We start from the raw sequence: 12,646 nt of genomic DNA, 5'->3' as shown, positions 1-12,646 counted from the left end.
CCATGGTCAAACAACTAGTAAGTGATGGAGCCAGCATGTTAAGCCAGGTTGTCTGAATTAGTGACAAGGTGGCATGTAGAACAGAGAGCCCCAGGTATAGAATCAGCTCCACCACTCATGGGTTATAATGAATCTGGGCAAGGTTGCAGAAACTGAGAAATGTAGGGATAATCTGGTTGGACTCCCCACTATCTTACAAAAATGGGAATTGAGGCTGAGAGAACTCTAGAGATTTGCCCAGCATCCCAGGTATTCTTCTATCCTCTTCTCTTCATCTGAAAAATGGCCAAAAAAAAAAGAACGCTCAACCAAACAAGATATTGGAGAAGAAAAGCTCCAGAAACTGTAATGCTCTGGCTTATTAGGTAAGATGACAGTGGATTATTGTTGGTTTTATCCTTGTGAATGAATGAGGTTTTCATAAACCCATGTCCCCATGTGCACTGACTCTCTTGACTTCCTTGAATTTCCTACTCAAGTATTTCCTCTTTGATCTCCATGCTCCATGGAAAGCCCATGGAAATTCACCATTTCAGGTTAAAGGAATTACTCTTAAGAGTAAACATGACTCCCAAATTGGTGCTTCCTTGTCTGGTTGGCCAACTAGACAGGGGAGACTAGGTGTCCCCACAGGGAAATAGTGAAAAAGTTACTCTGTTGGGCAGGGGCAAGAGCAGACAAAGCAGTACCAGGTTCTGTGAAGGATGGAGGCAAAGCCAGGCTCTGTCCAGAGAGGGTGACTGTTGCTATGGAAGTCAGTCAAGAGACATTTGCTTAACACATGTGTAACCTACTGTGTGTGAGGCACGGTGCCAAGTGCTGGACATACAATGAAAGGCAAAAGAGAGAGCTGGCAATCTACAAAAAGCTCTGTACAAATTATATAGATTTGGGAGAGATCTAGCATTAAAATCCATAGAATATGGAATATAGATCCTAAGAGATTTAAAAAAATTAGAAAGGACCTGTTTGTACAAAAATATGCATAACTTCTCTTTTTGTGATGGCAAAGAATTGTAAACTAAAGAGAGGTCCCAGCAATTGGGGAATGGCTGAATAAATTATGGCATATGATGATGATGGAATACTATTGTGCTGTGAGGAGTGATAAACAGGATGATTTCAAAAAGAACCAAAAAGATCTACATGAACTGATGCAAAGTGCAATAAGAAGAACCAGAACATTGTAGCCAGTAACAGAAACATTGTGGGACAATCAAATGTAATAGGTAGTAATACAATGATCCAGGACAATTCTGAGGACTTGGGAAAAGAATGCTGTCCTCATCTAGAGAAAGAGATGCAGATGAAAACCTATGATTTATCACTTGTTTATTTAGGCATAGGATCTGTGGTTTGGGTTTTACAAGATTACTCACCTACAAAAATGAGTAATACAGAAATGTGTTGTGTGATAACATATGTATATTCCAGATTGAATTGCTTATTGATTTCAGAAAGGAGGAAGGAACAAGGGAGGGGGACAGCATGAATCATATGACTTTGGAAAACTTATGTGGAAATATTTTATTAAAATAAAATAAAGAGAAAACATTAAAAAGAATATGAAATATAGGGAGAGAACCATCATAAAATATGTCAGAACTGGGAATGACTTCTTTTTTCCTGCAGGGTGAGAAGAGTGGTGTGAACGTAAAATTTCATCTGTGTAGAGAACTCCTAGTGTAGGAATTTCCTTGACCAGGGTACAGATAAAGAATTCCTCAGTCTTGGAATTCCATGTGAACTGGAACAACCTCCAGGAATGGATGCAGAGTGAAAGGAGCAGAACAAGGAGAACATTAACACAGAGATGGATACATTGTGGCACAATCAAATGTAATGGACTTCTCTACTAGTAGCAATGCAATGATCCTGGGGGACTTATGAGAAAGAAGCTCTCCACATCCAGAGAAAGAACTGTGGGAGCAGAAATACAGAAGAAAAACAACTGCTTGATCACATGAGTCAATGGGGATAGGATTGGGGATGTAGACTAAATGATCAGCCTAGTGCAAATAGCAATAATATGGAAAGAGGTCTGGATCAATGACCCATGTAAAACCCAGAGGAATTGCTCATTGGCTGTGAGAGGAGGTTGGGAGGGGGGTGGGAAGAACATGAATCATGTAACCATGGAAAAATAGTCTTAATTAATTAATTTTTAAAAAGAATTCCTCAGTCTTAGAGAATTTCTATGGGGAATTTCACAGTGAAACGAATTGCCACGAATCACGTAGGCCACATAGGCCAGAGGCAGATTTTCCTCACTCTAAAGCTAAGTCTCTCTATTCACTCCTTACTGTTACCTCTCTCTGAAGAGACTTTGGGAAAGAACATTTTAAAACTGTAGAGTTAGAGACCCTCTAATTCACAGGATTCTTTGTTGTTGTAGATCCCTCTGGCCATCAGGTAGACCCTAGGAGCCCCTTCTCAGAATGATATTTTTAAATGCATAAAACAAAATACAGAGGATTAGGAAGGAAACTAATTTTGCTGAAAGACACTTGATAAAAATACAAATTCATGGACCCTTTAAGGATCTCTGATCTGTCTAAGCCCATTATTTTATAGATGGGGAAATCAAGGTTTTAAGAGAAGACATACTTGCCCAAATTCCTGCCTCCCAGTCCAATGGACCAATTCAATTCAGGTTAATTCAACACGTTATCTTTTGTTGGAGTCCTGTGGGGTTCCATCTGTGTGGTGGCCCCAGCCAAGAAACATGGTTGTTGATCTCTAAAGGCATCCCAGGAAGAGGCCCTGAGTTTGTTTATAGGGTGGTCCTTCCACTTCTACTTAGCCAAGGCCCTACTCCTTGGCTAAGCCACATCACCTCTGGCACCTGTCAGATGAGGATAATAATACCCCATGTCCCCAAAGGAAGGAAGTGGGAACAGATGAGCTCCAGGAGGTCCCTCCAGTGCTACAGGCTGAGAGTCTGATGTTCTCTGCCATCAGGTATGGTTTTTGGCTGCTTTCCCTCACCCTCTGTCAATGCAAGCTCAGGGATGCAAAAATGATTTGAATATTTCTCCAAGCAAAGCATAATTAGGGAGGTAAGTCTGCTGGCTGGGGGAAAAATCATAGAACACAATCCAAAACCAATGAGAAATGATTTTTTAATTACCAATATTACTCCAACCACCACCTCCAGCCCCCCACCCATTCATGACAAATTTTCAAGACACAGGAGAATTTTTATGTGTTGAGGAGAAAGGAACACAGTTCAGAATTGTAGAATGTTAAAACTGGTGGGAACCTGGAAATCATCTAGTCCAGGGGTTCTTAACCCTAGTCCATGGACCCTCAGAAGGTGTGTGAAGGGATTGCAGGCATTTTGAGAACTTGAATGGAAGAAAAAAAGTTATATCTTTATTTTTATCCACCTCTAATTTCCTTCAATTATTTAAAATAGTTATTCTAAAAAGGTTTCACTAGGCTGCCTAAGAGATCCATCTCTTTCTTTCTGTCTTTCTGTCTGTCTCTCTCTCTCTGTTTCTTTCTCTCTCTCTATCTCTCTCTCTGTGTCTGTCTCTCTCCATTTCTCCTCTTTCTCTCTCTCTCTGTCTCTGTCTTTCTCTGTCTCTCTTTCTCTCTCTGTCTTTCTCTCTTTCTGTCTGTCTCTTTCTTTCTCTCTTTCTCTCTGTCTCTGTCTGTCTGTCTGTCTGTCTGTGTGTGTGTGTGTCACACACACACATGCATACAGTAAAAAGATTCTGAGTATAACATTTTCATCTGACAGAGGAGGAAACTGAGACCCCAGGAAGGGAATAGCCTAACCTCCAGGCACATAGCAAGTCAAAGACTGAACTAGGATGAGAATATAGCTCTCCTGACTCCCAGAAAGGAGGGAAGAGGAAGAAAAGTTCTTTGTAGGACACATCAAGGAAATAAAACTTAATTCTTGCCCTCAAGGTCTGACAGTCAAATAGTCCCTCAAGCCTTCAGAAGAACAGGGGACTCCCAATTCGGTCTAGTTCCATGTTACAGAGAAGGAAAATGAGCCTAAGAAATGGACTTTCTATGGCATGGAGAGTTGTCTGCCCAAAGAAATCATGGAATATAGAATGTCAAAGTTGGGAATGTCCTTAGAACCAAGAATGTCCAATCCTGTAAGGACCTTAGAATCTATAATGTCAGATCCTGTAAGGGATCTTACAGAGTCTAGAACATCTGATTTTATAAGGGACCATAGAACTTAGAATGTCAGGTCTTATAAAGGATCTTAGAATTTAGAATTTCTAATCCTATAAGAGATTGTAGAACCTACAATATCACATTCTGAGAGGGACCTTAGAACCTAGAATGCCAGATTCTATAAGGCAGGGTTCTCAACCTCTCAATTTGTAGCAATGAGAATACATAATGCATATCAGGTATTTACACTCTGAATCATAACTGTAGCAAAATTAGTTTTGAAGTAGCCACCAAAATAATTTTTTGGCTTGGGGTCACCGTAACATGAGGAACTATATTGTGGGGTCACAGCATTAGAAAGGTGAAGAACCACTGCTCTAAGGGAAAGTAGAACCTACAGTGTCATATCCTGAAAGGGAATTTAGAACCTAGAATGCCAGATCCTGTTAAGGGAAAATAGAACCTACAGTGTCACATCCTGAGAAGAACCTTAGAACCTAGAATGCCAGATCCTGTAAGGGAAAGTAGAACCTACAGTGTCACATCCTGAAAGGGAATTTAGAACCTAGAATGCCAGATCCTGTAAGGGAAAGTAGAACCTACAGTGTCACATCCTGAAATGGAATTTAGAACCTAGAATGCCAGATCCCATAAGGGAAAGAAGAACCTACAGTGTCAAATCCTGAAAGGGAATTTAGAACCTAGAATGCCACATCCTGTAATGAACCCTAGAACCTAGAACATCAAAATCCATAAGGGGTCCTAGAACCAAGAATGTGAGAGTCTGTAGGGGACAGGAGAAAAGGGACCGTCCAGCTCTTAGTACAGAGGATATCAGAGCTGGGAGACACCTTCGTACACAGAATGTACGAGCTGGGAGGGTCCTTAAAACCAGTCATAAAGGATAGGAGAGAACTCTCAAGACACAGAACACTGGAGCTAGAAAGGCTTTTAAAATCGAGGAGCTCTAATTCAGCGAGTGACCCCTTGGGCAAGCACATTTCTTTCTCTGGGTCACCTTGTCCTCATCTTTCAATAAACAGGCTGCCTTAATGAAATCCAATGTCCTTCAATATCCCATGAGCCGGTGGATTCACGGTCTCCCTCCCCCTTCCTTTACCTACGAGGAAACTGAGGCCCGGGGAGGAGGGGGGGTCTAGTCCAAGGTCACGCGCAAAAGCCTGGGCAGGCCACCCTTTCCCCTTGTCAGTTTCCCACCTGGGCTTCCATGGGCGCCGGGGCTCCGAGGGTTAAACGGAAACGATAGAGCAAAAGAAAAATCTCTCCCCAAGTATTGGAAGGGGGGGAAAAAGGCAAAATGATTGTAAATTCCGCAGGGGGAATTCTGCCATGAAGCCGCTTCACCTTTTGCAGACTCCCCCGCCCTGCCTGAGAGGATAACTGACCTTTGGAGGGGAATAATGAAAAGAAGAAATTCCTTGGAGAAAATAATGTGGCCGGGCCCCCGTAATGAGATCTGCTCCTTTTATGTTGCCATGGTAACCGCAGTCATTTTCTAATACAAACTACATGAATGGGGAAGAGGGCTGTCTCCGAGCCAGAGGGAACCAGGGAAGCTGCTCACACCCTTTAGCCTCTTGCAGGCGGCCAAGCTGGGGACAGGCAAATGTCGCCCATGATTGGCTGATGTGCTCCATTTCACTGCTGGTGTAGACCCGCTGGAGAAGTCTGGGATGGTGGAGGCTCCTCTGATGGGGACCCTCTCTTAGAGAGAGGGAGACCTGGGTGGGGGAGGGGGTGCCACCCTCAGTGAACGTGATGGAGGAGAAAGAGGAGGGGGGAGAGGGGAGGAGGAGGAGGAAGAGGAGGAGGAGGAGGACAATACCAAAGAGGAAAATATAGGGAAAATGGAGCAGAAAAGGGAGTTGGCAAAAGACAAGGGGGAAAAGATGAAGCCCAAAATAGAGAGGAAGAAGAAAGGGAGAGGAGAAATGAAGGAGGGGGGAAGAGAGGGGGAGAAGAAAAGATGGAAGAAAATCAGAAAGAAGAAGCAAGAGGAGAATGAAGAAAAGAAGGAAAGAGGAGGAAAAGGAAGGAAAGAGGGAGATGAAAGCAACCAGAGAAGGAGGAGGAAAAGGATGGAGAGAAAGAGAACAAAGAAATGGGTAGAAATAGACTAGGAGGTAGAAGGAAAGAGGAGGAAAATGGAGAAAGAGCTAAAGGGAAAGAGTCTGGAGGAGAAGGAGAAAGAAGAGAGGGTGAAAAATCTATGTAAGGAGGAAGCAGAAGATAAAGGAAAGGAAGAGGCAGTGAAAAGGAAATTCAAAGGGAAAGGAGAAAAGAGAGAAAGCAAAGATGTCTCAGGGAGGAAAATCTTCTCCTGGGTGTTGGCACCCTGGGACAAAGCTCCAGTTGTCCAACCTTAGTTTTGACACTTCTCAATCTAAAGAAAAGTAAGACTTAAAAGAAGGAATCTTCCTGGGGCCCATTAAACCTTCCTGGGTTACTCCACTAAACCTCCGGCTCTTATTCCTTGCACTTCCCCTAATTCCAGTCTCCTACTCCTGCCCATTTTTACCATCCACCCCAAGGACATTTGTCCAAAGAAGCTGCTCTCAAAGGCACAGCACTGACTGTGATCTGTGAGTCCATTTCTGGCCTTTCCTAAGTCTCCATAATCTTAGTGCTTTTCCTATGAAATTACCTCCAAATTATGTGAACTATGAGGATTTATACATAATTGTTTGTAGGGAACTCCCCCATTAGACTGTGGATTCCTTGAGAGAAAGGATATGATTTTTTCCATTTCTTTATATTCCCAGTGCTTACTTATTTAATACTTAAAGCTGGCACCTAATATGTGTTTAATAAATGTTAGTTGACTGACTAACATACTGATCCTCATTCTTCCTCCATCAATCATCCCTGCCTATCCTTCCTTTGTAATCTATCTTGTAGTCATCAAAGACAGAATCCTGAGCAGGATCCCCCATAAAAACCACATCTAAGTCCCTACATAGCTCCCTTAGATTTGAGGGACTGATGGACAATCCGAGCATGAAAGGAGGTGTGTGCAAATTCCACCTCAACTGATGATGTCACCTGACCTTGGTTCCCTATTCCCCCTATATAGCCAGCATCATCTGTGTGTCATCAATATGGAGGACTTTATTTAGGAGGCTAGTAGATTGGGCCAAGAAATAAAAGTTCTGATTTTCCCAGTCCTCCACAGCATTTCAAAGGCTAACAGAGAAACTAGCCTCAGTCCTCTGAGAGGATGCTCATGCCCACTGGCTCATTTCATCCTCCCAACAACATGAAGAGAGTGAGTATATTGGCTCCATTGCTCGTTTTCTTAAAGAAGAAACTGAGGTTCATAAATAAGATGCCCAAGATTCTTTGACTAGTTTGTGGCAGACACAAGAATTTCAATCAGGCTTTAAAGTAATTTCAGAATTCATGGAATGTCAGAGCTGGGAGAGAGCTTAGAAAACAATGAAATCCATGAAACATATAAACTCCCATTGTTTGCCAGACACTGTACTAAATACTTAGGATACAATTATTTAAAGAGAGGTAACCTCTGCCCTCAAGAAGTTTACAATCTAAAAGGGTTGACAACACACAAAAGTAGACAGGGAAATGATGGGGAGAACTTTAGGGGGACCCCACTATAGGGGCAATTTGTCCCATGGGATTGAAACCAAGCAGAGCAGCAGATGCAAAGTGGAGGTGGTTGTGGCCAATTTCTGCCCCTCTATGAGGCATTGGGAAGAGTTTGGTGCTCCCCCACCCAGCCCTCTGAACAGAGGGGAGAGGAGGCTGTGGGAGATGGCATCAATCAAAGCATGCATTAGCATGATAGTGAGCTTAGAAGTGATGTGCTTATACCAGAAAGGGCATGTGGTTCCATGGAGGTGAAAGCAGTCAGAGCAGGTAGTGCAAAGTGGAAGGAATACAACAGAGATTGTCAAAGCTGGGAGGGAACTAAAAATCTAAAATGTCAGATCTGGAAGGATTCCAGAACACAGAATATCAGAATTGGGAGGGATCTTAGAATACAGAATATTATAGCTAGAAGGGAACCTAGAACATGAAATGGAACTTTATAACATGGAACAGTAAGAATAGAGAACCTAGAACCATATAGATGAACCTATGGCATGGATACCAGAGGGGGCTGCTCCCTTCCCCCTCTCCACCACACTTGAGGACATTTTTCACATCACCCACCCCTCTGCCCAGCAGCCCAATGAGAGAGCTTCCTCCCTCCTCTGTCTGGGGTAAGAGAGCTGCTTACATCCCACACGAGAGTGCAATTTAGGCACTTGGTCTCTAAAAGGTTCACCATCACTGATCTAGAATGTGAAATTTGGAAGGAACCTTAAATGACAAAATATCACTGCTCAGAAGAATCTTAGAACCTTAGAGTCAGAATAATGAGACAAGAAGGGACCTTGAGGTCATAAAATTTCAGAGGTGTTGGGGACCTTTAAAGGCCATCCCATTCACTTTCAAGATGAAGAGATGGAGATCTAGAGAAGGAAGTGACTTGTACAAGATTACAGAGTGAATCAGGGACAGAGCCAGAACCAGACACCAACTCTCCTATTTCCCATTCCAACCTGCTCATGCTCTAGTCCCCAGGTCTTCCATTCCTGGTGGAGAAATGATTGATGAGAATTCATCTCCTTACCCTGGATACTGAGGTCAATGTTAATAATTTGCCCTACCCTTAGTTTATGTTGAGTTCATTGAGGAGAAGCAATCCATCCAATACAACATGACTTCCAAAGCAGTTTTTCTTGATGATTTGGGAATGTTTAGGATAGGGGGAGGGGGTGGAACTTTGAAATGTGGTGATATGGAATGGCAGATAGGGGACAAAGTGGATAGAATGTTGGACTTAGGATCAGGAAGACTAATCTTCAAGAATTCAAACATGGCCTCAAATACTTACTGTGTGACCCTGGGTAAGTCACTTGCCTAGTTTGCCTCAGATTCCTCATCTGGAAAATGAACTGGAAAAGGAAAGGGAAAATCACTCCAGATCTTTGCCAAGAAACCCTCAAATTTGACCAAGAAGGGCCAGACATGACTGAAAACATCCCCAGGACCCTCTTATCTCTTGGCTGAAGAATTTTCAAAGACAGGGCTAACTGAGTTCAAAGAGGTATATCACTGAATGGCTATTTTGGGAATGACTATTTTGGCCACAGAAACTACAGGGAGATAACAGAGCCATGATGTCCATCAGTGGAAGGAGACCCACAGAAACTAAATTATTGATCCTTTAAGTATTAAAATATCTAAAACCAAGGCCATTTTGATTACTCATATTCCAGAGTCATCAAGAAATGCATAATCTGGACAACAGTCCAGAACTGTGGAAATTCATGGGATTCAAAGGACTTGGAATGAAATTCCAATGATGCTATTTACTACATACATAACCAGGGGCAAGACAATTCCTTTTTCTATAGATGGATGGAACACTGGTCCTGGTATCAGAAAGACATGGATTCAAATTTTTCCTCAAATAATATTTGTGACCTCTATACATATCACTTAATTCCCCTTTGTGAAATGGGAATAATAACAGTACCTACCTTCCCATGTTGTTGTGTTGATCACATGGGATATCACTTAATTCTCCTTTGTGAAATGGGAATAATAATAGTACTTATCGTCCCATGTTGTTGTGATGATCACATGGGATAACTTACATGAATTGTTTTACATACAATGAAGTGCTATGGAAATTCTAATTATTGTTATTATTACTTTTATTGTACAACGATTACTGTGACCTTGATGATGCTTGAGATCTCTCCCAAGAAAATTCCTCTCATACTGTGACCAGAGTTTTCTTTAGATTGACTTGGTCTTGAGAGCCTGGGAAGACACAGAAGTGACTGTTCCTCCAGAGGCCTGTTTACTGTACTCACAGGTCTACATACCCATAAATATGGGAGTTTTGTGCCAAGGAATTTTGTATTTTTATCTCCAATGCAGCATCTCAGCATTAAGAACCGATTTCCAGTTGGCCTTTGCCCAGGCTTAAGAGATTTCATAACAATTCCCAAGACCTTCTAGGGTCTCTGCTTAAGAAGTATGGGTGAATTGGGCCAGAGGTAATAAATAAGAGGAGGGCAGAAGTCAGAGACCTGTCGTTCCCTTCTCTCATATCTCCTCTGTGGTCCATAATTCTCATAAAAGCAGAGACCTTCCTAGACTCCGGAAAAACACAGATCCCAGCAGCGAAGATGAACACAGGAGGGCAGATGGAAGATTGCTTAATAATGGCCCCTCCCATTCATATATTGCTGTTGAGTTTCCCAAAGTCTATGAACCCAAGCTAACAAGCATTTATTAACATAGCCCCTAAAATGGCGACCCATTCATAACTCATATAAGGTAGACTAGGATAAGGGCAATTTATGGGCCCCCCATCCTCTCCAAACTACACTTTACAGGGCCCCACAAATGGGTTATCTTTTCTACCCAATTTATCCAACACAGAAGTAATGAAATGGTATCATGAGAGAAGTGGAAATAAAACATTTCCCCCAGAGAGCTGGGGCAGACAATCTGACAAGTATGTTATTACTGAGTAGGATGGGTATATGTAGGACCTATGTGTAGTCAGGGAGCACGTAGAAGGACATGCATGGAGGGGTCTCATCTATAAGGAGTACACACAGCCAAGAATCATACCTGAAGGGCAATTCACGCCTCTAACTCTGCAGGTATAGCTGTACCTTTTGGTGATATCATGTCACTGCTCCCATTGGCCTCACAATGCTTGCAGTCTCTGCCAGGAACGTGGGCCATGTCTACTTGGTTTTGCTCTCTGCCCTTCTCATGTAGTGGTATTCCACTTATCCTCTGGGGATTGCCGGTGATGCTCGCTCCCATTGGGCACAAGGAGATCTCAGTTGATGTACTGCTTTTACTCTAGAAGTAGAAAAGTGAGGTTTGCCCTTCCATTCTCATCTTAAGGCTTAGGACCTAAAATACAGCTCTTTTATAAAGATAACATGCCCATTTACCCCAATGGTAAGGTACTTGAAAGACCTTCTTTTTTCTGACAAGAAATAAAGTCCTCAGAGTCTTTGTTGAAATAGCCATTTCCTCTTCTGGGCTAGGGAGCTTCCTTGCCCCAGATGCCAAGCTCTTTGGAACACAAAGCAATATGAACTAAGTAGAGTGAACAGACTTGGAACTATTTTTAACCCATCTCTATCACCACCACCACTACCATTTCCTGCACACTAAGGACAAAGTCTCCATAAGATACCTCATTCTAACTTAGGGTTAGAAAGTCCTTATGTCTCCATATTTAAGGTCTGATTGCCAAAATGGACCCAATCAAGATGGGTCTAGAACAGCGGTTCTCAACCTCTCAATTTGTAGCAATGAGAATACATAAGGCATATCAGGTATTTACATTCCCAATCATAACTGTAGCAAAATTACAGTTTTGAAGTAGCCACCAAAATAATTTTTTGGTTTGGGGTCACCGCAACATGAGGAACTGTATTGCGGGGTCATGGCATTAGAAAGGTTGAGAACCACTGGTGTAGACTGTCCTTTCAACAAACCTCCAACAATTCTCTTGGTACAGTCTTCCAGTTTTTCAATCCCCCAAATATTTTTGTTCTCCTATTCAAATTAAGAGGTGAAGAATAGGAACAAATACCAAGTTCAAATGACAAGACTGGTTGACTTATTCATTCAACGAAGCATTTATTAAGCACTTCCTATGTACCAAGCACTATTCTAAGAACTGGCATGTCAAAATCAAAACAACCTCACCCCTGGGAGCCTATAGGTGTTTACTGAGGGGGCAGCTAGATGACTCAGTGGATTGAGAGCCAGGACTAGAGAAAGGAGGTCCTGGGTTCAAAACTGGTCTCAGACACTTCCTATCTGTGTGATCCTGGACAAGTCATTTAATCCCCATTGCCTAGCCTTTACTATTCTCCTGCCTTATGTTAAATTTAATTGTGGTTGGACTCTTCAATATTTAATTTGGTGGTCACCAGGGATTTAATTTCTAAATCCCAAAAATGAATTACTAAAGTAAATGGAATTTATGGTAGTTTATTTACAATAGAGGGAAGATATTAAGGAAGAGAGAAAAGGGGGGAGAGAGAGAGAGAGAGAGAGAGAGAGAGAGAAAGAGAGAGAGAGAGAAAGAGAGAGAGAGAGAGATTGAGCTCTGGCTTCCTCTGATACCAGTTAGAAATTCTAAGCCCCAGCCAGGGGAAATGAGTCTCAAGATGATGGGCCTTTCCTGGAGGCTTCACTCCTCCAGAAAGGCGAGGTCACTAAGTCAGTCTTTCACTCACCAATGGTGACAGGCTAAAAGGAAAATGGTCTGAGGTCTCCTGCACGAGTTCCTCCAGGGTCAAGTTCCTCTTCCAGGCTCTTCTCAAGTGTCTGTCCTCCAGGTTTTACTTCAAGTCAGAGTTCTTCCATCTCCTTGAATCTGGAATCAAATCAAATCTTCTGGCCTCTGGTCCTCTTTCTTAAGACCTTT

This window comes from Monodelphis domestica, chromosome 3 (genome assembly GCF_027887165.1).
Source record: "Monodelphis domestica isolate mMonDom1 chromosome 3, mMonDom1.pri, whole genome shotgun sequence".
NCBI classification, from domain to species: domain Eukaryota; kingdom Metazoa; phylum Chordata; class Mammalia; order Didelphimorphia; family Didelphidae; genus Monodelphis; species Monodelphis domestica.
This window is presented reverse-complemented; position numbering follows the sequence as displayed.